Raw genomic sequence first — 13,232 nt, forward strand, 5'->3', positions numbered from 1 at the left:
AGGCAGCCCGTCGGGAGCTCATATCGTCCCTTCCATTGATGTTATCTGCATCTTAATTACATTGACCATGAGATATATAAAAAGAGCATTAAATTCAGCTGTCCAGGCAATCAGATTAGCCGGAAGAAACTACGAAAGAAACTTGCCCAAAACATAAGAGGAAGATCCAAAATCTTTCTATGCATATATACGAAGTAAAACCATAACAAAGGACTCTACAGGACCCCCAAAACATGAGACTAACCAAGTTTTATTAGGTGATAAAAGGGGCAGCAAACACTGAATACTTTATATCAGTGTTCACACAAGAAAGGCTGAAAGGAATTCCATCACACACACAAATGTTTGAAGTGAAGAGAATGAATTAAGGGATATACCCCATTACGTGTGATACAATCAGGAAGACCATTGACAAACTAAGACGCAAAAGCCCCAGTTGTGGATGTGGATTCCTTCATCAAAAGTGATGAAGGAACTGTCAAATGCACAATGAATACCATTGAAACTCACTTTCAGACAATCCACTGGGCCTAGGGATAGTTCCCCTGGATTGAAAATATGCAACAGTTTAAAAAAAAAAAATTAAAGCCGAAAGAGCTCAGGAGAAGAAAAGTCCGACCAGCTTGACATCACACATCTGGAAGCTCATGGAAGGACCCCCTCCCTTAGGAGTCATACAACATATGGCAGAGAAAATTTTTTGTAAAATATACGCAACTGGGGTTTGTTAAATAGATCCTGCCTAACTAACCTGCTCATATTTCTGGAAACGGTAATTGTTTATTCAGACAAGACTTGAGGTAGATGTAGCTTACATGGACTTTGCTAAAGCTTTTAACAAGGTACCACATGAGACTGTCATTGCAATTGCAGGTACAGGGAATGAATGGGAGAATACTGGAATGGATAAAACAATGGTTAAAACAGAAAACAAAAGGTCGTGCTAAATGGGAATTAATCTGGCTGGGGAAATTTGCTAAGTAGGGTGCCACAGGTGTCCATTTTGGAGCTAACCCCTTTTTGTCATATACATTAGTGACATAGATGAGAATATTACAAACCACATCATCAAATTCGCAAATGACACCATGATCAATGGTAACGTGGGAAGTGACAGTGATATTGAGGCCTTACAAAGAGAGATACATGAACTCTACAAATGGTCAAATTACTGGTAAATGCTTTATAATGACGATAAATGCAAGACCCTGCATGTGGGGCATAACACAATCCACGTCACAACTACCAAATTGACCGCTCTACCTTACAACAGATAGATGAAAAAAGGACCTTGGAGTCAGAATCCTTCATTCACTTAAAATTACACAACTAGTGGGAGAGGTATTAAAAAAGCAAAACAAACCCTGCGAATAATCAAGTGTACCTTTATCTTCAAGAAAAAAAAAGTAGTCCACTTGTATAAGCCTGGATGATTGCATTCAGGCATGGAGACCTCATCTTCAGAAAGACATGGCTGCTCTGGAGAAGGTGCAACACGGGGTAACAAAAATTTTCCCAAAGCTTAGTCATCTTTCGTATCAGAAACGGAGGAGTGCCACTGGGCTGACACAGCAAACCAGGCATATCTTGAGGTTATCTTGAGATGCTTTCGGGGCTTTTAGTGTCCCCGCGGCCCGGTCCTCGACCAGGCCTCCACCCCCAGGAAGCAGCCCGTGACAGCTGACTAACACCCAGGTACCTATTTTACTGCTAGGTAAAAAATCCACAAAATCCACAGCCACTACGATACTTAGAAAAGTAGTTGAAGAATGGGACACAATAGTGAAAATGGTGCATCTATATCCGACACCAAGATAATGTTACGAAAACAAATGACTTAAACCAGTGCGAAAAGAAGGAAACTACCTTCATTTAAAACTGACCCAAATATCAGAGTAACAAGGTTATCGTGAATAGCCAAACTCAATTACGGGCTCACCATAGCCAGTGCTACATAGATGTATTAGTTCCGAGTAGCTAAATCTAAAGCAGCAGCAGCCACCACACTGCTCGAAGCACTGATTGCTGTTCCCTTGATTTGTCTGTAGGTTCTATTATTAAGGGTTAGGAGGGCGTCTATCATCACATGAAGTATTGCCTCCTCAAGTAATTGCTTGATTGGAAGCCTGAGGACTGCTGTTTGTTTGAGGGCCAGTCTGAACTTGATTATTAAGGTAAAAAAATTCTGCTTACGTTTCTGGCTTCTTCAATCTGCAGTATGCTCGGATACACAGACAACATCCAAAGAGAAAAGGACAGCTTTCCTTGGTATAGGGACCCTGATTGATTGTATTCCGTTGTCATTTAACTTTCTAAGTAATTGTAGAAGCGGGGTTAATAGTACTGTACAGATCCAGTCTATAGGTCTAGTTGGTGCCCTGCACCCACTTAAGACTGGCCTACGCTGCCATATGTTATGGTTAATTTCAACTTGTGTATCTTAGGCAGGTTATATAGGGCTGGAATATTTTACATAAACGTTAAGTTTATGTAAAAATTTTCATTACGTTTAGTTTATCATTAGTTTATGAAATTTTTCTGTAGATAACAAATTTTCACACTATCACTGCACCACCCTTACCTGCCTGTTTTGTCACTCTTCGTTTTAACGCTTTCAACGCTAATCTTTCCTCCTTCGTTAAATTAAAGTATTTTCTAATTTTCACTGTCGTTTTCACTTCATTTATTTTCTCTTTTAAACCGATCATCTTTACGCACGGTGCCCGCACCTCAACTTGGGGGTGCAGGTACTCACACAAGAGGGAGAGGCTTTTTGAACCCAGGACTTCAACCATATTTAAATTAGGTTATGTAGGTCTTTTAATTCTTATTCCAAAATTCAACTGAAAGTTTCAACAGGTCTTGCTAATAAATTACTGGACGAATCTTTTTCAAAAGCTTCATCGTCCCCAATTAAATTCTCCATTTTAGGGTGATAATTAAATTAAATAGATATTTTCAGTTTTGTACACACCAAAAACTAAATATTCTCAATTCCTACTGTTAACTTGACGAATTTTTTAAAGCTGATGATCCAAGGTGTTGCTGATGGGCAGTTTCCAAATGGTGGATGTATCGAATTCTATGCCGGTAGACATAGAGGGGGTCAGCTCTAATGAAGTTTGTTCATCTTCCATCACATAGCTAGTCACTGATGTAACAGGCAAATTCTCACTCGCCTCTTAAAAAATAAATAAATAAAAAGATAAAAAATCTTAAACAAATGAGTTTGTGAAGCATCCAAACTTACTTTTATCAGTCTGGTTCATCTAGATATGGTAACTGATAACACACAATATGGTTGCACTTTGAGAAAGCTAGCTGGGCAACCCCAAGGGACGGCCGTTACGCTGGATGGACACAACCCAGCTTATCAACCCCTGGATTATTATAACTTTTCCTTGCACATTAGTGATCTGGTAATTAACTAGAGGTTCGGGACTATTAATCTTCAACATCTAAATTTTCAAGACGGGTAAAAACAATCCATTACTTTTAGTAAAAGGCTTTTTGTCACTAAACCCCTAGATGGCGTTGAAAACCAGGACATCATATACCATTACTGGGAGGGTTGGAAGCTAGGTAATGGTCCCCTAAAGAGCCAGTCATTACTGAAGAGGGAATGGGGATATGTTTTTGAACGTAGGACCTCTTCAACCCTAGTTAAATTAGGTTCGAAGGCATTTTCAATCCTTCACCAAAATGCAATTGAATGTTTCAACAGTTCTTACTAATGAATAGTATTTCAGGCCAACAAATTTGACGGGTTAAATATCCCGATAGTCCAGAAGGAAATAGGAGTTCGGTTGTACAGCTTACGTCGGTTACAACAGAGGAAACTAGTGGGAATGCTTCTTCTACCAAACAAATTTTAGAAAATCCATTTTATTATATATATCCTGGAATGCGAAGCAACCAATGACCTTAAAAGAACTTTGAGTACCTGAAACTAACGGTAACCCATAAACTAGCAGTAGTCATCCGTACTGCCATTCTTTTGATCAAAAAAGGTATCCATCAGCTGGACACCCGCATAAATACTGTCAAGCAGTAAGTTTCCCCACGATAGCAACCACAAATTAAGGACTGACAATCCACATGCTCGTTCAACCAAAGATATACATCACATCATCAGAGTAAAAGGGCGTGGAGAAACTACAGAAATAATAGGATAATAGTGAGCAGAGAAAGATACCAGAGCGCCAGGAATGAATACATCAGAGTGAGAAGAGAGGCAGAAAGACAATATGAAAATGGCATAGCAAACAAGGCAAAGACTCAACCTAATTGCTGCATGGCCACATTAGGAGAAAATCATCAGTAAGGAACAGGTAATGAAACTGAGGATAAAAGCAGACGAATTCACTACAAACGACAAGGAAGTGTGCGAGGAACTAGATTAGAAATTTCAGGTGGTGTTTACAGAAGAGCAAGGGAAAGTCCCAGAGATAGGAGAGGGAAGATCTAACCAAACACTAGATGAGTTTGTAATTACCAGTGGGAAGGTGAAGAAGCATCTACTAGAGTTGGAAGTGACAAAGGCTATAGGCTCGGATGGAATCTCACCATGGATACTGAAGGAAGGAGCTGAAGCTCTGTGTCACCCACTAGCCATGGTGTATAACAAATCACTGGTGACAAGTGAACTGCCCAAAACTTGGACGACGGTTAATGTAGTCCCGATATTCAAGAAGGGTGACAGACAGGAGGCACTGAAATACAGGCCAGTCCTACTAACTTGCATACCATGCAAAGTGATGGAGAAGATTGTCACAAATCACTGGACTCACCTTTGACTAATGGTTAGGTAAGTTAAACACGAGTTAGGTGTTTGGTTAGATTGCAGTGATATTCAGCTCATCTGGTTAGTTACCGCTAATGCTCTTCCCTCGTTCAACTGAAGTGGTTCTACATTTTAACCAGTGTTTATTTCTTTGACGTCCTTTGCCGTCTTGAGTAAATTTATCCACCACTCGCCAGCTATCTCGATGGATCTTCTCCTATACATCTTTGTGAGACACCTTGCCCACCATTACTGTTTCACCTGCTTCATTAACCTGTCAATCTCTGCCCTAATCTCCAGGCAGTGCATACAGGGCCACTGTGAATGCTATTATTCCATGAATAATTACTACACACACAAACTTCTACATTTCACAAAAGCGTATTTACATAATCCTGAGCTTTTGTTTATATTACAAATTTAGTACCGTGCCTGGGTGGGGTTCTGGAAGTTCTTCTACTCTCCAAGCCCGGCCGGGGCCAGGCTTGACTCGAGAACTTGGTCCAACAGGCTGTTACTTGGAGCGGCCCGCAGGCCCACATACCCACCACTGCCTGGTTGGCATGGCAATTCTTGAAGAAAACTATCCAATTTTCTCTTGAAGACGTCCACGTTTGTTCTAGCAATATTTCTTATTCTCGCTGTATGTTGAACAGTGGACCTCTGATTATACTGATTGATGTTCTGTTATGATGTTCTGTGGTTGTGCCTATCAGCTCTTCAATGGTGCTATTTGGCATTTCCTTCCATATCGTTAACTCCAGTATGTGTAGATTTGGGACCTGGGCCAACAGTATTTCTTACATGTATATTATTTGATACCTCAATCGTCTCCTTTCTAGGGAGTACATTTGGAGAGCTTTAAGATGATCCCAATAATTTAGGTGCTTTATCGCGTCTATGTATGCCATATATGTTGTCTGTATTCCCTCTATTTCAGCAATCTCTTCTGCTCTGAGAGGGGAAGAGAGTATCAAGCAGTGCTCAAGACGGGACAACAGAAGTTATTTGAATAGTACAACCATTGTGATGGGTTGCAGACGATGAGTGACAATGTGGCTGAAGATATGAAGAATAAACCACTCACCAGAAGATGAGGAGTCGACAACGTTTTGGTTCGTCCAGGATCATGGTCCGTCCTGGACCATTATCAAGACTCTATTATGATCCAGGACGGACCGAAACGTCATCGTCTCCACATCTTCTGGTGTGTGGTTTAGTCTTGATTGTGATGGGATCCATGGATTTGACGGTTCTCACAATCCATCCGATAATTTTTTTGGCTTATGCTAAATTTGCATGGTTATGTGCTCTAAACGTTAGGTCATTACATATTATTCCCAGATCTTTTACATGATGCTTTCCTACTATGAGCAGGTTTGTCTTTTCTATCCTGAATTTTGTTCTATGTTCTTATTTATACCGTACCTGAGTACGTGGAATTCATCACTGTTAAACATCATGTTATTTTCTCCTACTCAGTCGAAAACTTTATTGACTTCTGCTGTAGTTTATCTATGTCTTGAACAGAAATAATTTTCATGCTGATTTTGTGTCAGCTGCAAAAGATGACACAAAGCTGTGACATGTGTTTTTGTCTATATCTGATGAGAATAAGGAAAAGCTGTGGAGCAAAGACTGTACCCTGAGATACAGAGCTTTTAATTGTGCTTGAACTCGATTTTATTTGGTTGATTGAAACTGTTCTGTTCTACATAAAATTGAATATCCACCATCCTACTTTACCTGATATTTCCATTAATCTCATTTTGTGTAATAAACACTCCATGGTCACATTCATGAAATGCCTTTTCGAAGTCAGTGTATACCTTATCGGAATTCTATTTTTCTTTAATGCCTCAGTGATTTTAGCGTAGTGGTCAAGTAGCTGCGAAAGGCATGATATTCCCGCTCTAAATCCATGTTGATCTGGGTTGTGGAGGACAAAGGTCTCCATGAAACTGGAGACCTGATTCCTGATCACTCATTGAAATACTCTTATTATGTGGGACGTTACTACAACTGGTCCATAATTCTTAGTCTACTATGCTTCGTTACCTTCCTTGTGAAGAGGAGCTAGATGTATTGATTTAAGCGAATCTGGTGTATCTCCTGTGTCAAAGTTTTCTCCACACTTTGCTACAGGCACTTTTCATTTCTTTATAAATATTGAATTCCACGAGTTTTGACCCGGGGCTGAGTGCATGGACATAATGTCAATTTCTCATTCAAAATCAGCAAAATTCCTGTTAATATTAGTTATATTTTCAGGAGTTTAGATATCACGCATAAAGAAACTGTCCGGATCTTCCACTGCCATGCTGTTTATTTGGGTGCTGAACATGTCCTCATTTTGCTTTATAGGATTTAATTAATTTCTTTGTCATCCTCAGTGTATTACCCTTCACTTGTAAGAATACGTCTATTATTGATTTTTTTTTTAAGATAAAATATTTATTTCATATGTGAAGAAATATTTTGGGTTTTCTTTATCACTTGTATGACTTTGTTCTAGTTGGATTCCTTTAATCATATATGACTGCTTCAGTCTGTATTAGATTTCTTCAAACATCCTGTATAAATTATTCCTTATTTGTAGGGATAGACGTGTCTGCTTAAGAAGTTCCGTTATGTTTTTCCTTTTGTAGTTCCGTCTGCGTTATCTTTCTACGTTGGTCCTCTTTTTGACTTTCAACAAAGGAACATGTTCGACAATTTATATACTTCGGAAGTCGGTTATATTCCTATTGTGAGATTTTTGTTACTTACAAACACTCAATAAGAAACTGTTCTTAGTTCCCTGTTTAACTTTTCCCAGTTTATCCTTTAATTAAAATTTAATTTATTGAATAATCCCTCTTGCTTAATCGTTGTTTTAAGCCAATTACGAGTATTAATGTTTGTACTTCAATGAGCTTGTGATCTGAGTATTATGTATCGGAGATTGTAATGTCCCTGATTGTCTTCTTTGATGATAAAGTTCAGATCTATAATATTTCCGTTCCTAGTTCAATCTCGCATCTGCTGGTTGAGTGAAAATTTGTCACAGAATCTAAGTAGTTCTCTAATCTATGGTTGGTTATGTCCAGATAGATTTCTTGGTATAATATTCTTGTTTATTCTTGGTATAATATTCTGCATATGAGACTTGTGCAGGTTGAAGTCACCTAGGAAGATAATATCAGGTATTGGGTTTGCCAGATTATCGAGGTTATTCTCTATTTTGTTTATGTAATTTGTGAATTCCTCACCCGTTGCATCTGGCAGTTTGCATATAATAATATATAATTATATTATATGTTTATATTAGAATAATAAGTAAGTATATTTATCTTTTTCTCCCAGGAAGAGTTAACTACCACCTCATTTGTAGTTAAGATGCCCAGGGCATACAAGGTCTTCTGTTATGTACATACCTGTCCCTCCATGTGACATATTTACCCTATCACATCTGTATAGATTATATTCTTATGTGCACTGTCCAAAAGTTACCTGCATGAGTTTCTGTGAGAACTCCAAATACTGCATTTGACTCAGTGAAGAGGCCAATTAAAAAGAAAATTTTTTGCTCTTGATTTTAGTCCTTGTATGTTGGCAAAGACCATTGGGTTGCTCTATTTGGGGTAATTTGATGAAGATTTTTCTGGCAGATCAGTTATGCGTGAGCATGTCAGTTTTGTTCAGATCAGTACAGATTGTTGTATAGTTGTTGCCTGTCCCAGTTGTAACTCTGTTGTAGGGTGTAATTGTATATGTGACTCTGGTGTGCAAGTAGGTATTTCAGCCAGTTCCATACATACACTTTGCTCCACCTTTTGAAACCTCTTTGTCTGGTTATAAAAAGTGATTTCTTTCCTCTAAAGTCATTTTCTTGTTTGCCACTATATGTAGCGTTCCTTTAGTGCCTTTCACGTGAAGGTATGGGCAGCCGAGTTCATAGCCTTTTCTTTCATTGAGTGAGGTTTCGCACATAAAACGAAAAAAAAATCTACGTGTTGATCCAAAGCGACATTCTCCTTTCCTAAGTATATTTAGATATCTTTTGATAAGTTAGTAGCTGCATTCAAATCCTTTTCTAGTTCCAGAATATCTACAAATGTCCTTTACATATTTGTACTTGTATAGATATTTTAAAGTTGAATGCACTAGTTAATTTGTTCTAAAACATACTTAAGAGTCTTTCTGTTGCAGATGTGTGAGGGAGCTGCAGGTGTGTGAGGGAGCTGCAGGTGTGTGAGGGAGCTGCAGGTGTGTGAGGGAGCTGCAAGTGTACGTATCTAGTTGTGCTTGTGGGGGGTTGAGCTCTGGCTCATTGGTCCCGCCTCTCAACTGTCAATCAACTGGTGTACAGGTTCCTAAGCATGCTGGGCTCTATCATATCTACATTTGAATCTGTGTATGGAGTCTGCTTCCACCACATCACTGCTTAATGCATTCTATTTATTAACTTTTCAGACAGAAAAAGTTCTTTCTAACGTCCCTGTGGCTTATTTGGGTACTCGGTTTCCACATGTACCCCCCTTGTTCGCATACCCCTCGTGTTAAACAGTTTATCCTTATCTACCTTATCAATACCTCTGAGAATGTTGTAGGTAGTGATCATGTCTCCCCGAGCTCTTCTGTCTTCCAGAGCCGTGAGGTGCATATCTCGCAGCCTTTCCTCATAACCCATGCCTCTTAGTTCTGGATCTAGCCTAGTGGCATACCTCTGAACTTTTTCCAGTTTCTTATGTTTGACAAGGTACGGGCTCATGCTGGGGCTGCATACTTCAGGATTGGTCTTCCATATGTGGTGTACAAAGTTCAGAATGATTCCTTACACAGGTTCCTGAAGGTAGTTCTGGTGTTAACCAGCCTTGCGTATGTCGCTGACGTTATTCTTTTTGTGAGCCTCAGAAGACAGGTTTGTTATGATATCAACTCCTAGATCTTTCTGTCACTTTCATGAAGGACTTCTTCTCCCATTCGGTATCTTGTCTGGCTTCCTGTTTCCACTGCCTAGTTTCATTTAATTAAATTTACTCGGGTTGAACTTTAGTAGCCATTTATTGAACCATTCATTCAGTTTGACTAGGTCATCTTGTAGCCTCATACTAATTTCATCTGTCTTAATCTTTCTTATAATCTTTGCATCATCAGCAAACAATGAGAGGAACGAGTCATTACCCTCTGGGAGATTATTTACATATATCAAACAGTATTGGTCCAAGGACTGAACCCTGCGGGACTCAACTGGTGACGCCTCGCCAATCTGAGACCTCACCTTTCACAGTGACTCGCTGTCATCTGTTGCTTAGGTACTCCCTTTTCCAGTGGAGTACCTTCCCTTTTACTCCCGACTGCATCTCCAGCTTTTACATTAGTCTCTCATGTAGTACTGTCAAAGGCTTTCTGGTGATCCAAAAAAATGCAGTCTGCCCAGCCCTCTCTATCTTGCCTGTTCGTAGGCAATTAATTCTGTGAGGCAGGACTTGCCATCCCTGAACCCATGCTGCTATTACAAAGTTCTTTCGCTCCAGATGTTCCACTAGTCTTTTTTAGCACAATCTTATCCATCTTAAATGATGTGCAAGTTAGGGACACTCGCCTGTAGTTCAGTGTCTCCTGCCTATCACCCCTTCTTGTATATTGGGACTACATTGGCATCTTCCAAATTCTTGGCAGTTCACCTGTTACCAGTGATTATTTGTACACCATGGAGAGTGACACACAGAGCTTCTGCTCCTTCCTTTAATAACCATGTTGAGATTTCATCCGGGCCTATAGCCTTTGTCACATCCAATTCTAGCAGACACTTCCTCACCTCCCCCTTGTAATCACAAACACCTCTAGAGCTGTCTGGTTTGATATTCCCTTCTCATATCTCTGGGACGTCTCCTTGCTCTACTGTGAAGACCTCCTAGAATCACTTCTAGAGTTCTTCGCACACCACCTTGTCGTTTGTAGTGAATCTGTCTGCCCCTACCCTAAATTTCATTATTTGTTCCTTCACCTTTGTTTTTCTCCGGATGTGGCTGTGCAGAAATTTAGGTTGTCTTTGTCTTGCTTGCTATGTCATTTTCATATTGTCGCTCTCTCTTCTCACCCAGACATACTCATTCCTGTCACTGTGGTATCTTTCTCTGATCTCTCTTGTAATGTTATTACTATAGTTTCTCCATGCCCTTGTACTTCGTTACTTTGCCATCTTACATCTCTGATTAAACCATGGGTTTCTTGTCTCTATTTCGTTTTTTCCTTTTGGACTGGGACGAACTTGTCTGCTGCCTCCTTACACTTCTACGTGATGTAGTTAATGTCTTGGGCCGTCTTTCCTCTGAGTTCTGTTTCCCACGCTACATCTGTTAGAAATTTTCTTATCATCTCATAGTTTCCCCTCCGAAATGCCAGCCTATTGTGTTCTGGGCTTTTCTTTGAGTACCTTAATCCTACTTCGACCAGGAACTCAAACATAAATACACTGTGATCACTCATTCCCACTGGAGTTTCGAAACAGATTTCCCTAATGTCTGAGTCGTTCAGAGTGAATACTAGGACGAGTTTTGCTGGTTCATCGTTGCCTCTCATTCTTGTGGCATCCCTAACATGCTGACTTAAAAAGTTCTTTGTCGCCACTCCCAGTAGTTTAGCTCCCCATGCTTCCTCACCTCCACGCTGTTCCTTGTTTTCCCAGTCTATCCTTACGTGATTGAAGTCCCCCATGATGAGCAGATGGGTTCGATTCCTACTGGCGGCAGCGGCTGCTCTCTCAATTATAGTGTTAACCGCCTTGTTTTACTTGTCATACTCTTGCCATGGTCTTGTATAATATATCACTGTTACTACTACTCTTGGTCCTCCCATCGTCATGGTTCCTGTTATGAAGTCTCTGAACTCCTCACAGTCGGGAATAATCATTTCCTCGAAACTCCATTCCTTTCTCATCAGTAGGGCCATTCCGCCTCCTCCCCTTCCTTCCCCCTCTCTCCTTATTACAGTGTAGTTCTGGAGAAACACCGCTTTTGTTATTATTCCTGAGTGTTGTTTCTTAGTCCAATTACAACCGGGTTCGCTTCTTGTGCTCTTTCCCTAAGTTCACTTGCCTTGCTTGTGATCCCAATTATGTTAGAGTACATTACCTTAATGTTGACTCTCTTCTGTCCATTCTCAGTTTCTGTTGATTCCCTTGGGGCTGGAGGGGCAATGCAGGGTATCTGAGGGGAGGTTGAGCCTAGGAATGGGGGACCTGGGGTGTAAGGAGGGGGGGGGGGGAGATTGAGGAGCTGGTACCTGGGGGCTGGGATGGTCTGGGGTGGTGTGGCTGAAAGGGGTCTGGTGTTGGGGTCACTTAGGGCATGGAATGGGGGAGCACAGGGGGCATGTGGTGGAAGGGGAGGGAGGTCATGGGTTGGGGAATGCAGTGGAGTCTGGGGGTGGGATGGCAGGGAGAACAGTGGTTGGGGAGGGTGCTTGTGAGATGGTTAACAGGGTATTATCTGATGCCAGGGCGAGGGTCAAGGAAAGGGGGGACAGTATGAGATGAGGGGATGGGGATGTACAGGGAGGATATTGAGTGAGGGAGGATGGGGCCCTAGGGATGGAATGGGGTGATGTGAGACCGGGAGGGTATGAGGTGACAGGAGGGAGGGGACAGGGAGGGAATGGGGTGAAAGCGGACAGGAAGGGAATGGGGTGAAAGGGGACAAGGAAGGTAAGGCGTGGTGGGGAAGGGGGTACAGGGAGGGTATTGGGGGAGGGGGAGAAGGAGAGGGTAAGGGAGGGTAGACTGGGCCTTGGAATGAGGGCAGGGAGGGTTCAGTGTAGGGGGATTTCTATAGGGAGGAAGATGGGAGTGTTGTCCTCTCCTCTGGGGTTGCTGGGGTGCAGGTTGGGAGTACCCTCACTTCCCTCCAGGGCAGTTGAGTTGGGGTCTGTGGTTCCCTGGTTCTCTCCTCTGCCCCTGTGTTTCCTCCTCGCTTCTGCTGCCTTTACTCCTCGCTTCTGCTGCATTTACTACCTCTTCCCTCATCATGTCCCTCTGGAGGAATACTTTCCTCTAACCTCCCACATTGGTACAGAAGGCTTTTCCTTGCAAGAATTGCTTCCTTTGCATGCATGTTTGTAAACACTATCTGACGATCTGTCCTGAGTCCATCCTCTGAATAGACAGTTCGTTATAATACTAAATGTAATAAGTACAATCCTTACTATCGGCATAGTACATAAATACACTTAATCGCCAGCATTGCACAAAAATATTGTGATATGTTAGAGCTTAATTGAAAAGCTGCATAGAAAACCACGACCTAACCTAACCCTGGGAGTGTAGGAGGACAAGCATGTAAATAGCATTTATTGCTTCTTAATTACAATTAGTACTTAACCTATAGCTATATTGATATTACAATTTTATAAAACTAATAAAACAAAACTAAAGTCTTTCAATAAATTATAAAGTAACTCAGGATAT

The sequence above is a fragment of the Procambarus clarkii genome, chromosome 79 (genome assembly GCF_040958095.1).
Source record: "Procambarus clarkii isolate CNS0578487 chromosome 79, FALCON_Pclarkii_2.0, whole genome shotgun sequence".
Taxonomy (NCBI): domain Eukaryota; kingdom Metazoa; phylum Arthropoda; class Malacostraca; order Decapoda; family Cambaridae; genus Procambarus; species Procambarus clarkii.